Here is an 18,753-nt window from a genome sequence, read left to right as displayed (position 1 = left end):
CTTTGCGGGGCATCCATTTCCTGGCTTGTGATAGTTTTCTCTCCAAGTTTTTAGTATGTATCATTCCACTGCTTTCTTGCTGGCATGGTTTCAGCTAGAAGTCAGATGTTAGTTTTTTAGCTTCCCCTCTGAGGTCGTTTTTCGTTCCGTCCAAGCTGTCGTCAGGATGACTGCCTTGTCTTTGGTCCTGGAAGCTTGAATCCATCATTTCTTTGGGACCCCTCCTACCTGGGGCTCACACGGCTCCTTGGATGCTTGGTCTTCTCGTCCTCGGAAACAGGGCCGTGTTCGTGCACGAACCTTGTGACCATCTTTTCTGCGTGCGTGCTGCTCTGCCTGTGCTGTCGCTGCTCCTCTGGGGATCCCCATAATTCCGAGACATTCATGGGGGACTTTTCCTCTTGTGTCCAGCTGTTGCTCCACCAGTTTGCAAGCTGAGATCGCCCTCGAGCTCTCTAATTCAGCCCTCCAGCGACTCAGTGCTACACCTTTCTGTTCCAGCGTGTCTTCTTTCCCTGAAAGCGTAGTATTTAGCTTCTGCATTTCTACTTGCAGGGCAGTGGTGTAAACTTCTATTATTTTTCTAGCAATGTGACAACCTTCTCGAATTCTGGAATTGATCTGACTCACAATCTTCATGGATCCTTATCACACGGTCCATCACGGTCTTTCCAGGCATCCTTTCTAGCCCTGTGTTGGCCACCGGAGTCACCTTGTCTTACCTCGCAGGATCCCAAGGGGGTTCCTGTACTGGCGACATTGTTGTATTTGAATTCTATCAGAGATTGTCTCCTTGGTGTGTTCTTAGGAACTCCTGGAGGGTGTGAGAGAGAACGTCAGGGTCAGTGGGAGCGTGTGTACTGCCCCTGCTGCTTCCGCAGTGCAGTTGAGGTCAGGGTCGGCTGGTGCTTGCTGTGGTCGGTCTAGATCAGGTTCCCCAGTTCGAGGGGCTGCAGGGGGGTACAGTGTTGCTGCGTCTACTGTCGGGTGGGACAAGAGCAAAACAGAGGTAAAACCCCAAAGCCAACAATAGAAGAAGAAAGGAAAACCCCAAACACAGAAGTATGGCAGCAATAACACAACAAATTGCTATCAAGTTATGCAGACTCCAGACACAAGCCTGCAGGAATCCCACTCAGAAGCAGGTGCCCCACACTGGGTACATACACACACAAAAAAATTATACCAAGTACAGAGACAAAAAGGAATAAACAACAAAGAAAACAAAAAAATTAAGTAGGGCATAAAGAGAAACCTGGGACAGTTCTCTGAGTTCCAAGGTGGTGGCTGCGAGGGGGGACCCCAAGTCCTGACTGGGGAGCTCAGTCCTGGATGGGGAAAACTGCCATCAAGTAAATTCTGACACATGGCGACCGCACAGGGCAGAGTCGAACTACCCTGCAGGTTTCTGAGACTAACTCCCTACAGGAGTAGAGGCTTCATCCTTCTCCTGGTTCTGAACTATGCCCCTCAAGATTAGGAGCCCCACACAGAACGCACTATACCCCCAGCGTTGCTGTCGGCTACGTCTGGGATGAGGGTGGCTTGTCGTGTGTTGTGGTAAACTGGCCAGGAAGACAAAGGTCACTTGAAGGTTTGGAGAATCAGTTCCATTTCTTAACCTGGTGACTCAGAGGGTTGACACCCGGCAATCTGAACCCTGAAGAGAAGGGCGGTCAGGCTTTTACAGGCAGAGCACAGTTGTGTGATGGCTGACACGAGGGAGCCAGCATCCGATAGGGAAGGGATACGGGCAGGAAGCACAGAAGGGACATTTCCCACTGCATTGCCCCCTTGGTGCCCTGAGCTTGAGGGCCTCCCACATGGGGAAGAGGGTGATGGCCTCGTAGCGATAGGTGGTGTGTGTGGTAGCCTTTCTCACAACTGTGCTTTCTATAGTCGGCACCAGGGTTTGTGATCCACGGGGCTCGAGGGTAGGAGAAGGAGGAGCGTAAGGGCCATTGAAGGGCCTTAGCCAGGTGAGCCACAAGGACGGGTTTCCCCAAGGATGCAGTTCAGACTTCAGCTTTCTACGGCTAATCTGATCTCGGAGGTCTTTGGCTTTGTTACAGACTCCTCCGATTGGCTGATACGATAGCAACACTGTTCACCTGAGAACATGCGGTTGGATGTCTGGGCGCGCTGATGCTGCCGACGGAGGCGAGGACATCAAGCTGAGTCTGTGCCCCACTAGGGAGTCTGCCACTTGTTCCATGTTTGGGTTGAGCTCTCGTTAAAGCCTGTGCTGAGTGGGTAGGGGTTCCGATGCCAGCTAGTCCCGATCCCAGTGGGGATGTGTTAGAGCTAGCGCTGCTCATTTTGTTCTGTGAGGGATTTTAAGTGTCAGCAGCTCAGCCATCTGGAAACCAGTAAAAACGACCAGACTTGTATACATGTACCTTTCCAGTCGGCATCCAATCAGCAATAGGTAGGCAGTGGTCCCACATCTAGAAAACGCCTGCGGTGTGCACTGTGGTGGGTAACTCTTATTAGCAGGGGTTCTACTTTTGCACCAGGTGGAAGGTATGGTACTGAGGGAGACACTGCCTGCCATCTGGTTATAACAGGTGAGCTTCTGATTCAACAGCAGGGGAATGTCTACTATTAGGGGTTCTGTTAGGCCGGGTCGACTAGAGAAACAATGACACTCATATAGGTGTAGGAGAGAGTTTTATATCAAGAATTCTATATCAGGAAAACATACCAACCTTGTCCAGATCAAGTCCGTAAGTCCAGTAGCACTCCATCAATTCCTCTTCAGACTCGGGCGGCCACGGTGATACAGATGCAGGAAGAGCAAAGGCCGGTGGAGCGACCTGTCTCCAGAGCCTTTGATCTCGGTGGGTCTCCTCAAGGTGTGACCTGACAGGCCAGGCGCCACCCCTAAGCTTCAAGTTGACACGAAATGACCGCAGGGATCTAAGTAGTCTGGTTGGTGGCATGGACGGGAGGGCAAGTATCGAGCCCTGCAGTGGACAAGAGTTAATGACCTGCCCGAGTGTTTAGAATGGAATGAGAGTAAAGGGGGAGACTGAAAGACAGAGTAAAGAGAAAGTAGCCTTAAGTAAGAAAAGGAGTCATGAAGGAGGGAGGGGAAAAAACGAGGAGCTGATACCAAGGGCTCAAGCAGAAAGAAAACGTTTTGAAAATGATGATGGCAACACATGTACAAATGTGCTGGACACGATGGCTGGCTGAATTGTGACAAGAGCTGTACAAGCCCCAATAAAATGATTTTAAAAGGGGGGGGTGGAGAGCAAGCGAGAGGAAGAGACAAAGGGACAGACGTGCGGCCATGTGAGAAAGTGGTCAGAGAACCAGAGGGGTCTGTGTTAACAAACTACTTTGGGGACAGAAATAGACTATCTATAAAAGGCTGTGGCCCCAGCAGAAGGGTGAAGAGAGGGAGAAGGCTTCTGTGAGGTGTCTGGAGAAGGCCAGGTGTCATGGTGCGCTCGGTGGGGATGGAGAAAGGGTTAGAGACGCTGGCTGTGGCTGAGAACCGGTGTCACTGCTGGGCCCTTTAGCCCACAATGGCTGTAGGCCCTTTCCCCTGTGTCTGACCCACACACCTTGCTGCCCAGCTGGCAGGAAGGAACCCAAACTGTGTGGAAGCCCCAGGTGTTAGGCGAGATGACACTCTATAGCCATTCCCCAGCTCCAGGACAGCGCTTCTCAACCTTCCCTCACGCCGCGACCCTTTCACACAGATCCTCATGTGGTGGCGACCCCCAACCATAACATTGTTTTCATTGCTACTTCATCACTGTCATCTTGCTACTGTGATGAATCAGGTGACCCCTGTGACGGGTCGTTTGACCCCCAGGTTGAGAACTACTGCCCTAGGACAAACTTTCCAACATTGACTATGAGGTGCTAGAATGTATCCTGACTAGCTGAAGATGTTGGGATCCTTCCTACCAGTCTGTAGTGGTCAGGAGCTGGCAATAGAAAGCAGGCCATTCCCTTTTCGGCGTGGCTGCAGAGCGAGCAGGACACACCATCCAGCCTCAGCCATATGGCTGGGCACTGGTGGTGGGCCCGGTGGCAGGATTCTAAAAGGTGCAACAAAGTCTGAGGTTTGAAGATACATAAAGATCACCAAAAATGTGTCTAGAATGGCTGTGGAAAACCCACTCGGACTGCAGCGCCAGGTGAAACCAAGCATCACGTCCTGCAGGCACGGCTGCCCATGAGGTTCAAGCCCTGGCCCGTGGGAGTCTGCTTTGTGTCACGCGTGGTGAAATCAATTCAGGAAGAACAATGAAATCTCATGGAGACAACCACAGAAGCAAGTGGAGAAAACACTTTAATTGACATTGGAATTTCATAGTCATGAAGAAAGAACATGTTTGGATACTCACTTGATGGAACATAAAGTTTGGTTTTTAAAAGAAGAGAGGCTGTCCTGGTTGAATAGTCTCATCTGCCTTCAACTGCTGGGGCCTCGGGTCTCCTTCAAGGGCATCTGGAACGTGGTTTGTGGAGGTGAGCCGACCAGTCCGGGGGGCACTAATGGTGGCAGTTTCTGGGATGTTGACAGATGTGCTGTCCTGGAGCAAGATCAGACCAGACCACTTGTTATAAAGTATTAGCTGGCACCCTAGTGCCCACACCACTCTCCCCCGAGGCAAAGAGCGAAGGCAGGGTTTATACAGGAGTCAGATCAGGAAGTTAGTCGAGGGAAGAGACACTCTATGGTTACAGGCTGTTCCAGTCTCCCGCTTCCCTGGCAGGAGGACCTGTGGTGGGCTGCTACCTGCCCACTTCTTTCAGTGAGAGGGTCAAAGCCCTGACTCAGGAGAGCCCTGAGAGGAGGGCAAAGCTGGATCTGAGGCAGTTGTCATAAAGCAGTGGAGGCGTGGGCCTCTGAGCCACCCTAACAGAGCAAAACCGAGACCAACGATGCCCGTGAAAGGGGTGTTAGCCATGGATGCTGACTGAACAAAGATCCCAGAGTTCTCTTTCCGTCCCCATTTCTCTCGGCAGTCCCTGGCCCTTCTTAAGGACTCTGGTTGTTGGGAAGCACTCCATCAGCCCTGTGAAGTCTCCTAATGTCACACACAGTTCTCCTGGAGACGCAACTGGCAGCAGATGGTCGGCTTCTTAGGTCCTCGTGGGACAGTCGAGATCCCTTTACTACGTCTGCTACAGGGAGAGCAGGAGAGCCACATACAGCAAGGCCTAGGGGCGCAGGAACTATGAGGGGGTCCCACTTTGTTCTGTGATGAGGTTTACCCCTTCGGGTGCACCACATGCGTACATTTGGGGTAAGACCTGGACAGGGACACAAAGAGGGAGGCTTTGCACATTTGTGTGGCCGGTTGCACAGGCCAGCCAGGTGGAACCGGGTCAGGAATCAATTAGGGGTGAGTCAGGAAGGATGAGAACGTGGTGGGTACTTTGGTAAGTTGATTGGGACAGGCTGAAACGGCTGCTTACTAGGCAGATGACGTTGCCGAAAATATCCCCATAGATGGGAGGCAGGGGTTGGGGGCATACCTAGAGGTGCTTCTAAGGACAGGCGGATGGCTCTGAGGCCCATATACTATGGGGGTCCTGCCCAGAGGCAGAGCCAACAATCAGTGGCCAGGTTGGGATGGGTGACGTTAAGGACAGAGTGCGTGGCAGAAAGCAGGGAGAAGAGGTTGGGGCAGCATGGTAGCTGTCCTGGGGAGGGTAGGTTGGGCTCAAACATTGGAGATGGTTTTCCAGCTTGGGGCTGGATGACAAAAAAAACTCCAGGATCGTGGGCTGTCCCCCACCAGCGGCGTAGCCCCCGGGTTGGGCCATAAGACCGACCATTCCTCACAGGGTAGGAATGTTGAGGAAACCAGGTTGCAGTGATCTCGTTGGCAAGTAGAGGCTGAAGGATTTGGCGCTTTCCAAGCGGATAAAATGTGGGTTCTGCGTGGCTCACCGGGATAGTTGGCTATGTCCACACCCTTCCAGTGGGGCACTGCTTCCCGCTCAGGCCACCCTGGTTTGCAGGGCCCCGGTAAAAGGCCGCTCAGAGGGTAGAAGTTACCGCTTCTACCGCTCGAAGTTACCGCTCAGAGTGTAGAAGACCACACTGTGCCCGAGCAAGGGGCCCCTTGTTGCCAATGGCACGGACGTCTCGAGTGGGGTTCAATAAGGAGCACACGTTGAGGCGGAATAGGGCGGGTTGACCTGGCGTGCAGGAAAGGTTTTGGAGGGGGCAACCAGTTATGGAGGGGTGATACTGAAAACGTAGGTGGGAGGCCTCGGGGGCAAAGGGGCACAGAATAAGCATTAGTAGCTGTAGGACTAGCATAGTTTGACTTTAAGGAGCCAGGCACACTGACAGTTGCTAGTGTGTGGAGGGTGCAGGTTGGCTCGGGAGAAGTGGGTCCAGGAGGGCAGGTCCGCGATGTTCAAGGCTGTCGGAGAGGTCAGGACAACAGTGTAGGGACATTCCAAACAGATGTGAGTCCCTCCTTTCCACTTTGTGGCATAGTCCCTGGGCTGGAAGTGATGACAAGTGGGGGAGACAGGAAGATGGAGCCTGGGTTACTTTGCACCCCACTTGAGTACACCTGCTGGAGAGACTGGAGATACCTGAGAAGGGATCGGTTAGTTAACCGAGTGAGGTAGACTAGAGAAACAAACCAAAGGAGACTCATCTGTATAGGACAGAGCTTTATATCAACGAGACAGTGTATATTACGGAAGCATCCCAGCCCAGTCCACATCAAGTCCATAAGGCCGATGTTAGTCCGTATGTCTGATACTAGTCCATAAATTCCTCAAGACTCATGCAGTACCTGCAATGACGCCAAATGCAGGAAGATCACAGGCTGGTGGGTAGAAAGTCTTGTGGATCCAGTGGTGGTGATGCATCTCCAGGGCTCTGGCTGCCATCAGTGTGGCTCCATGTGGCTTGTCATCAGGAATGTGTCAGAGAGTGTGTGTCCATGGAAAGAATCCCTACAAAGCATATGACAGGAGTACCCAGATCCTCATGAGGTCACACCCACAAGGGATCAGGCTGTGATCTGATTGATAGGCTAGAATCCACCCCATTTGCTCAAGTTGACAGGAGATTATATAACTGCCACAGTTTCTAAAGGAGTGGATTTGTCCCTATAGGGCAGCGGTTCTCAACCTGTGGGTCGTGACCCTTTTGGGGGTGTCAAACGACCCTTTCCTAGGGGCCACCCAACTCATAACAGTAGCAAACTTATGAAGGAGCAATGAAAATAATTTTACGGTTGGGGGGTCACAACATGAGGAACTATATGAAAGGGTTGAGACATGAGGAAGATTGAGACTCTATAGGGGGTACACCGTGCCATAGAAGGGCAAGGGGAAGGGGCACTGACCACTTCCCCCCAGTCTCTAGAATGAAGGTAGCAGCTGTGGACTCGATGGTCTGCAGTCTACCTGCCCAGAGCCATGAGGTGCATAAGCACACGGGATAAGACAGATGTGCCTTTGTGAGACCTAGAGACTGGGTGGGGGTAAATGCTGCCAGACCCCAGTGACAGGGGTGTGTGTGTCCACACTGAGGAATAGTTTCATTTAGGAGAAATTCAAAAACAACTGAAGCGGTTTCCTGTGTGGTGGGGAGGGCTTCTGCCCACCCAGGTGTCTAGAAACACCAACAAATATGTATACGCAGGTGTTGGTGGTTTAGCTTCAGTTAAATCAAGTTCCCAGTGTTTGTCGGGGGCTATTCCACAAAACGGATCCCAGGAGTGGGACTTGGACCCTGCTGAGAGCTTGCTTGGGCACCAGGGAAGCACCTCTGGGTTTCTGACACAAGGAAGGGCCGGAGGCTAGGTGTGCAGTATGTTGAAGCCAGGAGCTGGGGCGATGTGGGGGGCTCCTGGGCGGCTGTGCTGTGCAGCTGTCTCACTCACAGTTGAGCGCTGGCTTCTGATCAGAGCACCTGTCCGTCCGGGATTATTTCCACCGCCTTTCTCTGGCAGAGCCTTCGGCCCTCTTTCTTGGAAAACAGACACATGGACGCGAATGGCGGCAAAGGCCTATCTTCACCAGCGTCTGCGTGGCTCTCGCTTGGCTCTCCCAGGGCAGTAGGACAACGGGGAAGAGGTCATAAAAATACTGGGTGGCACCACCTCCTTTTATTCCAGGGGTTCTTCCTTCTGGGAGGTCCCCTTGAAGCCTAGGCCAGCGGCCCAAGGGGAGCCCATGCAGCAAATTGGCTGGGCAGACAAAGGCCATGGGAAGGTATGGAGGCCCAGTCCCGGCGATTAGGCTGGCCGGCTCAGCAGGATGGCCGACCTCTGCACAGGGGAGTGCCACACGGCATGACTGGCAAGTGGAGTTATGGGAGCGGAATCCAGTATCAGCGCAACATGAAGAACTCGATTCTGTTAAGATTGCCATCTTGTATGACCTCAACCTTCTATCTCTAACCCCACCTACTGACTTGTTCACAGATACTCCTGCCAGATAACCCCTCCTGGCAGACCCTGACCCACCCTCCCAGAGAGCCCACCTGTCAGATAAGCCAGCACTGTCATAAACACTCACAGACCAACTCCTAGGTCAACAGCTCGGCCTTTCACTTGAGAAAAACGGAGCAGATTTGAGCTGAGGCTGGAAAGGCTTCCCTCTCCTCAAAACCAGGGACCCAAGAGGAAAAGCTCCCCGTGCTCTCAGGAGGGACTTCTCTCCAGCACTGACCGGGACCCACGTTCTCCAGGGGGCAGCGTCCCTGGGCCCTTATCACAGGTCTCTGTTTGTAGGCAAGAAACCCCCCCACCCACTTCCTTTCCATCCCTCAGCCTCTGAAACGCTCGGGCAGTCAACATAGCTTTGTCCTGTAATCTGCACCTGACACTCAAAAAAAGCCTACAAAAATGTGAAGGCTTTGCCTGCGTGAAGGCTTTGCTAACACTGGCCAGCTCGCAGAAATCACACACAAAGTCTTTAGTAAAAGTGACCTTCAGAAACAAAACCAGCTTGCGTTGTCAGCCTGGAAAGCTTCGACACGCCAAAGAAAACTCTCGTTGCTGCTATCTGAGCAGCAACCACCGGCAAGCTGCCCGGCTAGTCCTCGGCCGACAGCCTGCACTGCCATCTAGCCGCCCAAAGGCCTTACAACAACCCACAGGCACCCGCAACCGAGCCCGCCTTGACCAACGTGCATGCTGCAAGCCGACTGGCCACCGGAAAAATTAGTGTCCAAATCACAAGACAACTCCTAAACTCATCTCTTTCCCCACGACTCGGAATGAATAGGAACGCCTGGGATCTACCTTTCTAGACCTCCAGGAACCCAGTCACTGCAACTATGGGGAGCCAAGTCGTGCCCTTTCTAGATGTTGGAGCTGAACTTTTTGTTCTGAAACAGCCATACTGACCCCTCTCCAGCAACACTGCAGATTCAAGGAGCCACTGGCCAATTTAAATCCTACCCTTTCTCTACTGCAACTATGAATCTTGGACATACAACTGCTTCTCACTCGTTGCTGTGGTTCCAGACAGCCCTTATTCCGTTAGACTGAAACCTGCGGCAAAAACTGCTGGCTCTGATCTCCTCTCACCAACTAATGTTCAGCTCCTTACCAGCTCACTCCCCGCTCTGAAGAGTACCCACTTGCTACTCCTGAGCTAGATCCCAGTCTCCTCTCCACCCTACAAAGCCAGTCTCCATCTGCCTGGGCAGAGACAACCCCCCAGGGCTTGCTAGACCTCGCCCTCCAGCAGCTTAGCACTTCTGGGCCCATCCACATTAAATAAGGTCCTATCAGCCTTTGTACCAGACGGGGACCCCAAAACATATTAACTACCTATCACAAGCAGGCATCCTGCTGCCATGCAAATCTCCGTGGTACACTGCTTTCCTCCCAGTCTGGAAACCTGGGACTGAAGACTACTGCCCCACCCAGGACTTGAGAAGTCAATAAAGAGTAGAGACCCTCCAGCTTATGGTGCCTAACCCATACATCTTGCAAAGCTGTCTGCTTCCCCGCCACCTCTGCTCCACTGTACTGGACCTCAAAGACGCTCTTCTCTCTACCGCTTGCAGTAGCCAGTCTCCCCATCTTTGCCTTTGGATGCACTGACCCCACAACTAAAGCGACCTCCCTCAGACTTCAAAAATTCGCCTACTTTGTTCAGAGAGGCGCTTTTGTCTCTGCACACCCCAACCTGTCTCTCCTCCAGTATGTAGATGACTTGCTCCTGGCCGCCAGTTCTTTCACCGGTTTTCGCTGGTTGGTTGTAAGGCACTAAGGATTTATTGCAGTTGCTACAGGAGAAGGGGCATAAAATCTCCAGGAAAAAGGCCCAGCTGGGTCAAACAGGCAACCTTCCTGGGAAAGCATCTGATGGGAGGTAAGCAAGGGCTGACCTGACCTCGCAAAACAGCCGTTCTGCAAATCCCAACTCCACAGACAAGAGGCAGTGCCCAGATTCTCTAGGAATGGCAGGATATTGTAGACTGCGGATCCCAGGGTTCGCAGATACTCCGTACCCCTTTACCAGGCGACGGCTGGAAGTCATTTCAGACACCGAAAGAAGCCCTTTCGTCTGCCCCTGTGCTCAGCCATTCTGTGTTGAAAGGGGCCTTTCCCCAAACCCTGGGTCCCGGGACACAGCCGGTTGCCTACCTGCCAAAGAGACCGGACCCCGTATGCTCTGCATGGCCTGCGACAGCCTTGCTTGTCCAAGAGGCCGAAAAGTTAACACTCGGCCAGGACTTCATCATAACAGGTCCCCAAGCTGTTGAGTCCCTAATACAAGGACCGGGAACCCGGTAGAGGTCAAACACCAGGCCTTCGCAATACTAAAGCCCGTTGATGGACGACCCACCACTTGTCTTCATGGCCACACAATTACCCATGCCACGATACTCCTAGGTGATGTCCCCAAAGCACCTCTGCGTGCCTGCTAGGCTCTGCTGGACGTGCCTGTTTCTCAACCAAACTGACAGACCAGCCCCTCCGCAGGTAGGCGCCCCACTCTTCATAGATGACTGCAGCAAGGAGCCACGGCCACCACTGTGCACTCTTACTGTTTGGGCCCAAACTCTACCACAAGGCACTGCAGCCCCGAAGCGGACAGCTCTTACACAAGGCTTAAGGTGGGGAAAAGAGAAGCCTATCAATATCCACTCAGACAATAAATGCGCTTTTCCATGATCCACGGACATGCAGCTATTAACAAAGCAGAGGGCTCCTTACTTCGAATGGAGAGCAAATGAAAAACAAAGAGGAGATTCTAGCCCTCCCAGAGGCAGGTTAGAAAGGTAGCTTTTGTGCAGTGCAGAGGCCACGAGAGCATGGACAGGCTGGACGGACTTGCTAACAGGCTGGCTGGCTTGAGAGGCAGCCCTCAAGCTGGCCGCCCCTCACAGTGGTCTGCCAGCCATCACCAGCACTGCCAGACTCTCCCACTTACTTGGCACACTCCAGCTAGCTCAGCAACTGGAGGACCTCCCGGAGAAGAGCAGTTGGAAAGTGTCCCCCAGATGGACAAGTGCCTCTGCCATGAGTTTCTACCCAGCTAGGAGTAAAACAGCTCCCGCATAACCCACCTAGGGGCTTCCAAGTGGTGCCAGGTCCTGTCTCCAACTCGCCCTGGGAGGGTCCAAACCCCCTCTGGGAACCCACTTTCTCAGAATAGCCCCTGGACTTTACTGCCTCAGTTGTTACAAAATTCTAAATGAGATTATTCCTAGATACAGACTTCCGCTGCCATTGGAGTCTGACAATGGGCCTGCGGTTGCCTCCCAGGTCTCTCAAGATTTAACAAAGGCGCTTAACAAAGGCAGTGGAAGCTTCAGTGTGCCTACCCACCTCAGAGCTCAGGGCAGGAAGAACTGGACCGTAAGCTGCACACTGGCCAAGGGACATTCACCCCTTTTGAAATTGTTTGCCCTTCCCCATCCCCACCCTCACTAGTGTGACCCACGGACCTCTACACAAATTATCTCCAATCTAGCAGGGATAGTCAAAGGTGCGACTTCAAGTCCAGCTCAGGCTCCCTCTCCTGACCATTCCTTGTCATCTGTTCCAGCCCAGGGACACTGTTTACATCAAAAAGTAGAAAAGGACTTGAACCCGTTGGCGTAGACCCTGTACCGTCACCCTGACTACTCCGACAGGCCGAAAGGTCATCGGTCAGCCTTCCTGGATTCATTGCTCCGGGGTCAAGCCAGCTCCCTCCAGAGTGGAAAGCCGTTTCATCTGCCGTCCCTTTAGGCCAAGGCTCCAAGGAAAACAGGCTTGCTCAGCCCAAGCTTAGGAGTTGCTTCCTTGTGCAGCCCTTCTCCTGTCTGTGCCTTAGCCTCCTTTAAAACAGAACTTGAGTTCAAGGCCGCTCATGGCCCCAAGGCCAGCCCGCTGTGTTCTGAGTAGATGTGTCTTTTTCGAGAATGTTGTCAAAAACTCAAACTGTGGTCCTACAGCCTTTTCTTGTCACCCCCCTGGACAACCCAGCACAGCATTCGTAGCTGGCCAGAACTCTCCCGATGCTGGCTGCAAGGGGCAAGACCTTCGGCCTTCCCTTTTACGGTGTGCTGGAGATCGAAATGGTTACTCTGGCTGCAATGATTTTGAGTTCCTATCCCCTTCTTGGGAGTTGTGTAGACATAGGAGCCTGGAAAGGTGGGCTAAACAGTACACAGCCCCTCTCTGCCAGGAGAAGAAAGCCCCCCTCAGCCTGTTCCCTAGGAAGCTAGAACCCCGCAACATCTCCATGGTTTCCTGGACAAACCTGGAGTCTATTGTTTACTATGCAAGGGCTGCTCATAAGGTCTGTGCCCCACACACACTGATTCTTGTGTCTATGATAATCAAAATGCACTCATTCCTCATCTAGAGCTAGCAGCCAAGTACTGGCTATGTTTACGTGTGAGAGCACCGTATCATGTAGGAGTTACAAACAATCCCATTGGTAGTGTAACCACATGTCCCATAGCCCACCCTGTGAGGGGTCACCGAGGGTACAAGAATGAGGTCAGGCCAGAAAAGAGCCAAAAGGTTTGTTCTGCGTGCCCAGGAAAGGTTCACAGGTCCTAGCAAGGAGCCAGTGAAGTCGCGCCTATCTGTGCTGAAGAGCAAGTTTCTAAGCTGGTCGGGAGGGGAAAGGGGGGGAGCAGGAGCTGCAGGTGCAGGGCTTAAGCTGTCCTCTCCAGTGAAATTCTGCGATGGGGTGGTGTCTCGAACGGTCCACTTGATTCCAATTCTGAGAAAATGGCTCATTGTTCTGGAGCCTTCTGAGTCTAGTTGTCTTGGCCCTTGGTTTGATAAAGGCAGGTCCAGCTGTTGCCGATGCCCCCGATTTGTGCCTGACCCAACATTCTGGCTACTTCCTGCTGGACGGGGTTGGTGAGGGATTAAAGGCCAGAGCGCACTGGGTCAGGTTTGGTGGGCAGGGACTGTAAGGGTATAAAAGAGGCTGGTTGACAGTTAAGTTGGTCACATCCCTTGTCCTGTTCTAAAGAAATTTGAAAGGACAGGAGGGTATTAGTAACAAGCAACATATTACGCACATGTCCCAATTAAAGGAAGGATCCAGGCTAAAAGGGGGGTTGGAATCGAGTGGTGAGGCATTGTTCCTCCAGTGGTTTTTAAGCTCTGCTGACATTTTTAAGCATCTTTGTTCTGTTCATAGTACAATCCCTGATTTCATTAATGTAATAGCAGTACTCTTCCCTTAGCAACAGGCAGGTGCCACCTTTTTCTGCAGTTAGGAGATCTAAGGCCCTTCACTTCTGGGGGGCTACCTGTGCTAGGGAAGTGAGCAGTCACTGCAGGGGGACCAGAGACTGAGGTGGATTCTATAGCCAGCTGGAGCTTCTCAAGAGCGCTGTGCCTGGATCACGCTGTGGCCTAAAGCCCCACGGGAGAAACCCCATGTCATGATTGAAGAGGCTGAGCTAAGACGCACCATTGCGAGCAAGGCGGAAGCCCTTTTTTGGCGGGAGACTGTGGCTGGGCTCAGCAGCCATGCAAGCTCATCCTCTCCATAGTGAGCTGGGGAACCCCGGTGGCAGTGCAGCACAGGCTGGGGTAAGAGGAATTAAGGTATTAGGTGAGGGTACCAATACACCAAAAAGAGGTGCCCGTAGGGGCATAAACCATGGATGGCACAGTGCTGTTGGAAACACACTGACCATGTAACCGGGACTCCGGTGACAGGTCAGGTGTGGTGGTCTGGAAGCAGGCACGAGGGCAGATTGGTTAGCCTCCTCCGGTTCTCATAAAGGGATGTTAGGGAGTGGATGCACACATCAGTCTCTGGGCAAGAGGCTAGAGAAGAAAATTTTGTTGGGACCGCAGCCAACAGAGGCTGGTTCAGAGGCACATAAAAAGCAAGGGGTAAGGTTTCCTAAAGAGGTAGTATGTTGAATTATTTGTAACTATGATGTGGGTGCTGCTCAGTGGGGGCCTGAGGAGGCTGGCTCTGCAGTGTTTGTTCGCCTGCAGAATATGTTGATACGTGAACCGGGGTGTCAGCTGACAGGACATATTCCAGGCTTATGCTAAAGGAACCCTTTGGGTAAGAGGCGTCCGTTGTGGTAGCGTAGTAAAGCTTCCCTTCCACCCGACACCCATCTCTGATCCCATGGGTCCTTGATGGTAAGGGAGACGTGGTCGTTAGGGCTGCAGCCAGAGGGGAGAACTGAGTATGAGTGAGGGGTCGGAGCAGTAACTCCCCCTCCTCCCTGTATCTGCATGTGATGTATAGAGCAGGACCAGTAGGGGCACCTGCCATCTTCTGGTCCATCTGTACAGGACGAGTTGGTCTGGTCGAAGAGGAAACACGCCGTGGGCCTCCACCGAATGGCAACTGACTGCTGGCCAGAGGGATGGTTAAGCAGGACCAGTAGGGGCACCTGCCATCTTCTGGTCCATCTGTACAGGACGAGTTGGTCTGGTCGAAGAGGAAACACGCCGTGGGCCTCCACCGAATGGCAACTGACTGCTGGCCAGAGGGATGGTTAAAGCTGCAGCTGGCACAGCTGGCTGTAGAGCAGTCCTTGGTTCCAATCACATGGGTGATATAAGGTGGTTGGTTGTGCCTAAGTAAGTTTCCCTTACCTTGAATCTCCACACATGCATTCGGCGGGGAGCCCAACTAGAAAACAGTAGTAGGCAATTTAATAAAGACGAGTGGGACCCACGACCTGGGTAGGGTACAAGGGGTCATGACTGGGAGCTGCCTGCTTGACCCGGCTGAGATGGTGCAGTTGGGGTCCCTGAGAACTGCCTGCCGTGGTAATAAGGACTATTGTATAAGGTCCCTTCCACCTCGGCCAGAGGGGCTGTGGCCACAGTTCCTTTAGAAGGACCAAGTCCCCTGGTCTCAGTGATTGAGGAGTCAGGTTGCGTAGGATCAGGGCTGGCAGGCACTGGGCAGTATGTTCCCGAAGAAGCTATCTTAGAAGAGAAAGGTAAAGCAGGTAAGTGGCTAAAGGAGAAGCCTGTGTTGGCAGGTGTGGCTAAGGAGGAAAGGACTGCCACACATTACCTCAAAAGGGCTTAAAAAGGAAGGAGAGCGGGGGAGCTGCGGGAATGCACACTAAGGCTAGGGTAGCAGGTCCACCCAGGACTTGCGGAGTTCTAATGACAGTTTTCATAGCTGGCTTTTTATGACGTCATTCATGCACTCCGCTTTTCCAGACGACTGCAGCCAATGTGGTACATGACGCTTCCATTTTACGTCCAGGGCACATGAAACCTGTTGGGTGATTTTGGAAACAAAATCCGGCCCGTTGTCCGACTGAGTGGCGTTGAGGCGGCCAAACCTGGGAATGATGTCGGTAAACATCAGCTCTTCCACACTGAGCTGGGAAGGTTTCTAGGCAGCCTGAGAAGGTTATCAACAATGGTAAGGAGAAACAATGTCGTGAGGGAGAGGAGCAGAAAAGGGAGAGAAAAAAAACTGATACCAAGGGCTCAAGTAAAAAGCAAATGTTTTGAGAATGAGGGCAACAAATGTACAAATGTGCTTGACACAATGGATGTGTGTATGGATTGTGAGTTGTATGAGCCCCCAATAAAATGATTTAAAAAAACCTTAATGCCCTATGTGGTAGCATATGGGTGAAGTCAATTTGTCAGTCCCGACAACTGGTGAGTTTGAGACAGGGGTTTAAAACCTCCTTGAGTGTTTATGGCCTTACAGATTGGTCAGGAGGAGCTTACTGTATGGACGAGCTGGGTTAAAGAAAGGGAATAAAAAATTGGGTGAAAGATATGAGTTAAGGGTTGGGCCCCAATATGGAGGGGCTGGCGGATTTGCTAGATGATATCCAAGCTCTGTAAGTGGGGCAGAGCTAGCTTGTTCTGAATTATGATCCACCCTTCTGGTGTGGCTTCACCTCCTTTGCTTGTGAGGAAAGTTTGTTCCTGAGACGTGTATGAGGGCTGGATGTTAGGCAGAGTTAAAAACATCATGGGGCAGGCTGCTTGGGGTCTGTAGAAAGGCTTCTAGCTCCAGCATCTGCCTTGTTGTTGCCTTGCGTGGCTGTGGAGTTGTCAGTCTCATGACCTCTGCAGTGGATGACAGCCACTGAGCAGGCAGTGGTAGGGCTTCTTAAAGGCGGGAAATCAATGTACTATTGACAGTGGGGGACCCTTTAGTAGAAAGGAATCCCTTTCCAATTGCAGCACGGCAGTGGGCAATTAAAAGGTCAATGCTTGGAGTCAGTGTACATGTTTGCTGAGTTCCGCCTTTTGAGAAATGATGCAGGTCAAACTGTTCCTAGTGACCCTGGACCTGTGCCTAACCCAACGCCGCCCTCCCCCCCTTAATGCTTGGAAATATTTTTGGAAATGTGTTGTGTGTAGCCACCCCGAGTTATAATGCATATAATTCTGTATATTCAAGCTTATGTATCTCAACAAGTATTTTTGATAAATCACTTAGCTATTATGTCCCCAATTCCACTTGGCTAGATTATACCACCAGACTCACCAAATGTTAGACCCTCTCTTTTCCAAAATAGACCCATTTTATGCTCAGTAGTTCATACTGCCCCAGTTGTATGCTTATAGTGGCCCTGAAAGGTTAAATTTAACACCCTCCCCCAATATCTAGGAGATGTTAGCTTAGCCACGTTCCAACAAGCTGATTAAGAACTCTGTAGTTTGCAGTCTAAGTCGGTCACCACCCGAGGGAGTGCTTCGAAGTCCTAGGGGCTGAGCTTGGTGCTTCTCTCAGGGGGGAGGGTCCTGTGCAGCCCTAGGAGAAGCATATTGCTTTTAGGCATCCGGAGGACTCGAAGATGTGCTGCAAAAAAGGTTACGACGGGTGAAAGCAGTGCCAAAAAGGTGATCGGAGGTTTTAATTGGGAGCCTCCTTGGTTTTGATACTGTGAGCATGGTTTACAGGTCCCTGCCTTATAAGACGTCTTGTAAACTAGGTCCGAAATCGCATACATTTAGTGAGAGGTAAACTGAGGCAAGAGATGAGAGTAAGATCGTGAAGTTAAGAGCGACTTTATTAGAGCAGAGGGGGGCTCCGAGACCCGACCAGTCAGGCAGTGGGAGATACATATAGGGCCGGGGTTGGGGGAGTCTGCAATGAGTGACGGGCTGCAGGGTCCGCGTAGGATGCGCTCTGTGAGGAAATCACCTTGTCCGCAGACCAGTTTCCTACAGTCAGGCTCTTGGGTCCAGATACTGCGGGCAGCCCCTCTTTCAGGCCGGAGGGCGGGGTGCCCCGGCGCGCGCCCTCTCCCCGCTTTCTCTTCCGGGGCCTGCTCTTCCCGGCCACCGTCCCCGGGGTCCACCTCCCCATGCCCCCTGGAGACGGCGAGTCCTACCTGGGACGCCACTCTCCGAGACTTCCCTTTCCCTCACCACAGTCACTTGATCTACAAAACTGCTTCTGCCCCGTGCGTTCTTCCGCGCTGGGAAGCAAGAACCGGCGGAAACCATCCCACAAACCGGACGCGCCCACCGCTGCCCTCGCCCCTTCCCTCCGAAACTCAGGCTCCCGGGATCAGCACCCACCTCGAATTCGCCGGCTCGCGCCCTTCTCTCGGCCAGCGAGTCGGGGCGGCGCCTTCGCCTCTCTGCCATCCAGCCCCCAGACCGCAGCGGCCCATCTGCGAAGAGCCGGCAGTCTGGGGAACCCGGCCCAGGCAGCCCGCTCCGCACACGGGAGACCGCGCCCAACGCGCCGCCCCAGCTCCCTCCTCAGAGCGCGCGCCTCTGCCGGGCGCCTCCGCCTCTTACGTCGCCTCTGGGCCCGCCCCCAGACACGTGACCCGCGCCTGCGTCGGAGGGCGTCGGACGTCTCCGGACCGAACCATTGTGACCCCTAAAACGGGGAGAAGGCAGGATTACGGCCGCTGTGACGTGCGTCGGCCGAAGCAACGAACGTCTTGCGAGGAACTTAAGTCTTTGTATTGGAGCCGGCTGTCTTCTCTGTGGTAGCTTTGGCCGGCCCCAGTTAGCCCTGCGTCTTCTATCATTTTGGAACCGTCCGCTCTTTTGCCCCGTCAGTCGACGAGTCTAAAGAGCGAAGTGAGAAGGGAGGGCTCGTAATGTAAGCGAAATAATTTGTCTGGTTACCAGTTAGGATATCACAATTCAAAGGCTCCCTAGAGCTTATGATTCTCTTTAGCGGTACATTTCTGAGTTCTGTTCTATTTTTCACGCAATTCCCACAGTAAGATTATTTCTGGGACACTCCCCTTGGGCGTCACAAATGGTTCGGCCCGCCACCGAAGCGCCCGACGGGAGAAGGAACGGGGCGGCTGCCATGTTGGGCGGAGCCAAGCCGCCGGCACAAATAGGGGGA

At 52.8% G+C, this 18,753-nt stretch overlaps 1 long non-coding RNA gene across 1 annotated transcript; it reads right to left on the bottom strand.

Annotated features, from left to right (window-relative positions):
• Positions 1 to 4,338: 4,338 nt before the first annotated feature.
• On the bottom strand, positions 4,339 to 18,573 carry LOC142422155 (uncharacterized). The gene is made up of 3 exons (XR_012779053.1): positions 17,961 to 18,573; positions 6,786 to 6,948; positions 4,339 to 4,553 (listed from the first exon to the last, which is right to left on the bottom strand). It is a non-coding gene; the product is annotated as an uncharacterized LOC142422155 (long non-coding RNA).
• Between the last annotated feature and the right edge of the window lie 180 nt (positions 18,574 to 18,753).

The sequence above is a fragment of the Tenrec ecaudatus genome, chromosome 12 (genome assembly GCF_050624435.1).
Source record: "Tenrec ecaudatus isolate mTenEca1 chromosome 12, mTenEca1.hap1, whole genome shotgun sequence".
NCBI lineage: Eukaryota > Metazoa > Chordata > Mammalia > Afrosoricida > Tenrecidae > Tenrec > Tenrec ecaudatus.
The sequence above is the reverse complement of the archived record's forward strand: the minus strand, read 5'-3'. Positions and strand labels throughout refer to the sequence as shown.